Source organism: Scyliorhinus torazame, chromosome 14 (assembly GCF_047496885.1).
Source record: "Scyliorhinus torazame isolate Kashiwa2021f chromosome 14, sScyTor2.1, whole genome shotgun sequence".
NCBI classification, from domain to species: Eukaryota; Metazoa; Chordata; class Chondrichthyes; order Carcharhiniformes; family Scyliorhinidae; genus Scyliorhinus; species Scyliorhinus torazame.
Window position 1 is genome coordinate 131457798 of NC_092720.1, and position 6882 is coordinate 131464679.

A 6882-nucleotide genomic window follows, 5' to 3' on the forward strand; every position below is an offset into this window, starting at 1 on the left:
TGCAGGTGGGAGCTTTGTCCGACATTTTGGTCAGGTCAAATTGCTGCCGTAGTTGGTTCCAGGATTGGAGGGTGGCTATCACCACCGGGCTGCTGGAGTGTTTTTTGGGTGGGGATGGGAGTGCTGCCGTGGCGAGGGCCCGGAGGGAGGTCCCCTTACAGGAGGCCTCCTCCGCGTGCACCCACTCGGCTTCTGGCTCCTTGATCCATCCCTTATTCACTCAGCCGTCGCCACCCAGTGATAGAATTGTAGGTTTGGGAGGGCTAGCCCCCCCCTGGATTTTGTTTTTTGTAGGACCTTCTTTGGGATCCTAGCACTTTTCCTCCCCCCCCCATACGAGCGCCATGATTAGTTTGTCTAGTGCTTTGAAAAAGGGGATGTAGATCTGAATGGATCTAAGTAGGAAGAGGTACCTGGGCAGTACGTTCATTTTGATCGTCTGGACTCTCCCCGCGAGGGAGAGTGGGAGTGTGTTCCATCTTTGCAGGTCCTTTTTTACTTCCTCTGTCAGACTGGTGAGGTTCCATTTGTGGATCCCTTTCTAGTCATGGGCTATTTGGATCCCCAGGTAGCGGAATTTGAGTCGGGCTTGTTTAAGCGGCAGTCCCGTTAGGGTTGCCCCACCTACTTGTGGGTGTACCGGGAAGATATCGCTTTTGCTCATGTTGAGTTTGTAGCCCGAGAAGGCGCCAAACTCTTTCAGGAGCGCGATGATTCCGACCATGCTGCTCTGTGGGTCCGAAATGTAGAGGAGCAGGTCATCTGCATAGAGTGAGACTCTGTGCTCTCTGCCTCCCCTTCGGATCCCCCTCTAGCTTTTTGCTGCTTTGAGCGCGATTGCTAGTGGCTCGATCGTTAGAGCGAACAGCAGCGGGGACAGTGGGCATCCTTGTCTGGTGCCCCTGTGCTGCTGGATGTATCGGGAGTTGGCATTGTTGGTCCGTACGCTCGCCATGGGAGCGTTGTATAGGAGTTTTACCCAGGAGGTGAACCCTGTTCCGAGCCCAAACCGCTCCAGTACCTCCACGAGGTATTTCCATTCGACTCTATCGAAGGCCTTTTCTGCGTCTAGGGAGACGATCACCTCTGGTGTTCTCTCCCCGGAGGGGGTCATTATCATGTTCAGCAGGCGCCTAATGTTGGAGGTAAGCTGTCTACCTTTGACAAAGCCCGTCTGGTCCTCTGCAACCACCTCTGGTACACAGTCTTCTAGCCTTTTGGCTAGGATTTTGGCCAGTATTTTGTCATCTGCATTCAGCAGTGAGATGGCTCTGTATGACCCACATTCTGTTGGATCTTTGTCTTTCTTAGGTATCAGCGAGATTGAGGCCTGTGCTGTCGTTGGTGGCAGTGTGCCCCTAGCTACCGAGTCTGTGAGCATCTCCCGCAGTGCGTCTGGTCCCGGCGCCTTCCCCGTCTGCATGGAGCTAATGCTGTCCATGATCTCTCCCAGTGCTAGTGGTGCTTCCAAGCCCCGTTTTCTGCCCTCCCCCACGACTGGAATGTCCAGTCCATCAAGGAACCATTTCATCCCAGACTCCCCCATTGGGGGCTCTGAGGTGTACAGCCCTTGGTAGAAGGCCTTGAAGGTTTTGTTGATCTTTTCTGGTTCTGTTTCTGGCGTGCCTCTGGTATCCCTGATTTGTGCAATTTCTCTGGTGGCTGCCTGCTTTCTCAGCTGGTGTGCCAACAGGCGGCTGGCTTTGTCTCCGTGTTCGTATAGGGTCCCACGTGCCTGGCGGAGTTGGTGCACTGCTTTCCTGGTGGAGAGCAGGTCAATGTTCCTTTGTAGCTCATTCCTCTCCGCAAGGAGCTCTACGGTCGGGGCCTCAGAGTATTTACGGTCTACCTCCAGTATGGAGTCGACCAGCTGCTGCCTAGCTGTCCTTTCCTCCCTATCCCTTTGCGCTTTGAAAGCGATGATTTCCCCTCTTAGTACGGCCTTTAGCGCTTCCCAGAATGTGGAGGGTGAGACCTCCCCATTCTGGTTGTTCTCTGTGTACTCTGCTATGGCCCGTGATGTCCTTTCGATAAAGTCCTTGTCAGCTAGTAGGGCAATGTCCAACCTCCATGTGGGCCGTTGGGCCCTGCCCCTCTCCCTCCAGCCTCATGTCCATGTAGTGTGGAGCGTGGTCTGATATTACAATTGCGGAGTATTCCACTTTGTCTATCCCCGGAAGCACTGTTTTCCCCACCACAAAGAAGTCAATTCTGGTGTATACGTTGTGTACTGGGGAGAAGAAGGAGAATTCCTTCTCCCCCGGGTGGGCGAGCCTCCAGGGGTCCACCGCTCCCATCTGCTCCATAAAGTGACTGAGTTCCCTTGCCATGCTTGAGGTTTTCCCCGTTTTGGGGTATGATCTGTCGTTGGATCCTGTACACAGTTGAAGCCCACCCCCCCATGATTAGTCAGTGCGTCGCTATGTCAGGGATTTCTGCCATGGTCTTCTTGATGAAGCTTGTGTCGTCCCAGTTGGGTGCGTACACGTTAACTAGTACTACCGGTGGCCCATCCAGGGCCCGGCTGACCATGACGTACCGTCCCCCTGGGCCCGTAACCGTCTTTGTCGCCCTAAAAATCGCTGAAAACATTTCTGAGTATGAGCTAGCATGGGAGAAACTCTCCAATGCCCCCCAAAAAATACCTAAGGGTGAGAACAACCGGTTATGTCCCACCGGAATCAGGACGGGACGTGGCTGGTAGATCCCGGGAGAGACCTCCGCCAGGGTTTCCGATGGCCGTCAAGCCTCGCAAGATATCACCAGATCTCATCAGCTAAGTGAATTTAAGAACCCACTTAGTTGTGCTGACACCGGATCGATCGGCCACCCGGCATCTATTGGCCTCACCAAGGAGACCCCGCCGGGCGCCCTTCAGCACAGTCCACACAAATGGGGACCAGGCGGAACACCTAGGGACCTCAGTCTCCGGGCACCTTGGCACTACCAGCCTGACACCCTGCTAGTGCCAACCAGGTGCCCAGGTGGCACTGCCCAGGCTGGCCCGTGCCGGGGATCAGCCCCAGGGTGCCTACCAGTATGAGGTGGTGTGCGGGGGGCCTCAAAGTGCCCACAATGGATGAGTTAGGGCTTTGGTAGGGTCCAAGTATTGCGTCGGGGGGGGGGGGGGTCGAGAGATTGGGGCGCCATTTAAGCATCCCAATCTCTTCCTTCATTGAGGAGCTCGTCTCGTTGGTGCTCCACAGTGCAGGAAATGACGCTATGGGAGGCCTTGGGAGGCATTCCCCACTGGGGCACAAAAACAGTACAGTGCCATTAGGTAGTGGAGTCGTTCCCAGTGCTTCAAGCATCGGGGAGGACCCCACTAATTCTGCCAAGAGCGCACACTGTTTTATTTAGGTTCGATCATGCCCTAAGTGTGGGTGAATACCGGTGTGGATCTCACACAGAAATCCGGTGGGAACTACCCCACCAAACCTGCTCAAAATGGCAAAATGTTTTGGTTAAATCATATCCCATGTGCCTTGTTTGTCCAGCCCAAGTGCATCACCTCACACTTATCCGGATTGAATTCCATTTGCCACTGATCAGCCCATCTGACCAGCTCATCTATATCCTCCTGTAATCGAAGGCTATCCTCCTCACTATTTACCGACTCACCAATTTTCTTATCATCTGCAAACTTACTAATCAACCCTCCTATATTCATGTCTAAATCATTTATATAAACCACCAACAGCAAGGGCCCAACACTGATCCCTGTGGGACCCCACTGAACACAGGCTTCCAGTCAGAGAAACACCCCTCGACCATCACCCTCTACTTTCAGCCACTCAGCCAAATCTGGATCCAATTTGCCAAAATTCCTTGGATCCCATGGGCTCTTCTCCTCGCCATCAGTCTTCCATATGGGACCTTATCAAAAGCCTTGCTGAAGTCGAAGTAGACTACATGAAATGCATTGCCCTCATCTACACACTGAGTCACCTTTTCAAAAAATTCAATCAAGTTAGTCAGACGTGACCTCCCTTCACAAAACCATGCTGACTGTTCCTGATTCATCTCTGCGTCTCCAAATGCAGAATAATTCTGCCCCTCAGAATTGCTTCAGATAGTTTCCCCACCACTGAGGTTAGACTGACTGGCCTCTAGTTTCCTGATTTATCCCTCCCTCCCTTCTTAAGTAATGGGACCACATTGGCTATCCTCCAGTCCTCCGGCACCTCTCCTGTGGCCAGAGAGGAATTGAAAATTATTGCCAGTGCCCCTGCTATTTCCTCTGTTGCCTCACTCAATAACCTGGGATACATTTCATCTGGTCCTGGATATTTGTCTACTTTTAAACCTGCCAGACCACTCAGAATCTCCTCTCTGACTATGTTAATCTCTTCAGTTTTATCACAGGACTTCTCCTTAATGTCTCTATCCATACCGTCCCTCTCACAAGTGAACTCTGACACAAAGTATTTATTTAGAATCCTACCTACATCCTCCTGCTCCACACACAAATTACTACTGTCGTCCTTAATGGGCTCTCTTCTTTCCTAGTTATCCCTTTACCCTTAATGTTCCTTTATTTTACCCGCCAGTGTCTTTTCATGTCCTCTTTGCACTCTCCTAATTTCCTTTTTAAGTTCCCTCTTGCACATTCTATACACTTCTCAGACTTATGCTGTTGTGAGCCCTCAATATCTTTCATAAGCCTCCCTTATTCTTCTGATCCAATGCTGAACATCCCTCAATATCCAGGGTTCACTGGATTTGTTCGTCACCCATTTTTGTTATTGGAACATGTTGGCCCTGTCCTCTTCCTTTTTCCTTCCTGTATGCTTCCCACTGTTCATAGAATCATAGAATCTCTACAGTGCAGAAGGAGGTCATTCGGCCCATCGAGTCTGTACCGACCCTTGAAAAGAATACCCTACCTGGGCCCATGCCCTGACCCTATCTCCATTACCCAACCTAACCTTTTGGACACTAAGGGCCAAACCACCTAACCTGCACATCTTTGGACGGTGGGAGGAAACCCAGAGGAAATCCACGCCGACACGGGGAGAACTCCACACAGACAAGGCCAAGGCTGGAATTTAACCCAGGTCCCTGGTGCTGTGAGGCAACGATACTAACCACTGTGCCACCGTCCCGCCCTGTTCTGTCACAGATTTACCGAAAAGTGTCTGCTCCCAGTCCACTCTGGCCAAATCATGTCTGATCTTATGAAATGAAAGCAAATTATTGCGGATGCTGGAATCTGAAACCAAAAGAGAAAATGCTGGAAAATCTCAGCTGGTCTGGCAGCAGCTGCAGGGAGAGAAAAAAGCTAACGTTTGAGTCCTTTGTCAGAGCTTTGACAAAGAGTCACCTGGACTCGAAACGTTAGCTCTTTTCTCCCCCTACAGATGCTGCCAGACCTGCTGAGAATTTCCAGCATCTGATCTTATTAAAATCGGCCTTCCACCAGTTTAGAACTTTGACCTCATGCCCATCCTTGCCTTTTTCCGAAACAATTTTGAATCTCATGGAGTGAAGATCGTTGTCTGCAAAATGATACTTCAGCCACTTGCCCATCTTCGTTACCTAAAATTGAGTCCAGGACCGCCCCTCTCTTGTTGGATTTTCTGCATCCTGGCTGCAAAGGTTCTCCTGGATGCATTTTAAGAAATCCTCTCCCTATATCCCTTTCACACCACGACTACCCCAGTTAATAAGTTAATAATTTAAGTTCTACCCATAAGGCTTCATTTGAACAGCCATCCAAGATGTTATCCCTCCTAACTCTTGTATTTGATTCCCTGATCAAAATTGTGGTATCCGCTCCCCTTGTACCTCCTTCCCTGTCTCACCTAAAGATTCTCCTATATCCTGGAATATTGATGTGCCAATCCTGCCCCTCTCTCAACCATGTCTGACTGACAGCAATGACATCATATCTCTATGTTTTAATTTCTGCCCTCAACTCACCTGCCAAGTCCGTCAGATTCCTTGCATTAAAATAAATACCATCCAATCTTGCCAAACTCCCTTGTGACTTAAACTGGTCGAGAACTTCTATGCCTTCCTGACGCATTTGCTGTCTCTACTAATTTGGCTGCACATCTCCCCCTGTTGAACCTTCTCTCAGGATCTCAACGTGCTCTCAAGTTAGTTTAAATCCTCCCCAACAGCACTAGCAAATCTCCCTGCAAGGACGCTGTCCCATTTCAGTTCATGTGCAAACTGTCTGCTTTGTACAGGTCTCACCATCCCCCACCATCCCCACAATGGTCCCAAAGTCCCAGAAATCTAAAGCCCTCCCTCCTGCACCATCTCTCCAGCCTCGCATTCACCTGGACTAACCTCCTATTTCTATACTCACTAATACGTGGTGTTATGTTATGTAATGTGGAATAACACAAGCTGCCATTTGATGCAGTTTTGAGTAAAAGATGCTCCAGACTTTGAAGTGAGTTTAATGTGTTTTATTGAACTATTAGCACAGTTCTCAATGAGTTCGACTCTCTGCTAATCTAAATGCAGTAACTCAGTCTAACTGAACCAGCCTCGCTCTAAGCCACGTGTTGGGGTGTGATGCTGAGGGTACACCCTGTCTCACTCTGTAGATGTTGGTCTGTGGAAAGAGGCGGGGTGTAAGTGCCTCATCCCTTTTATAGTGAGATACCACCCCTGAGTGTCCTGACTGCTCATTGATCATGTCCTATTCTATGTGTTCATTAGCTGCATGTTTGCATATCATGACACGTGGCACCGGAACTAATCCTGAAATTACTACCTTCTGGATCCTGTTTTTTAATATACTTCCTAGCTCCCTGTGGTAGTCACCACTGTTGTATTGTATATACCGCTGCGGGAGGCTACATATCTCTGTGTAATAAAGCCTCAATTACTCTCTACACTCGTCTCGTCATAGTGCATCAATTTATT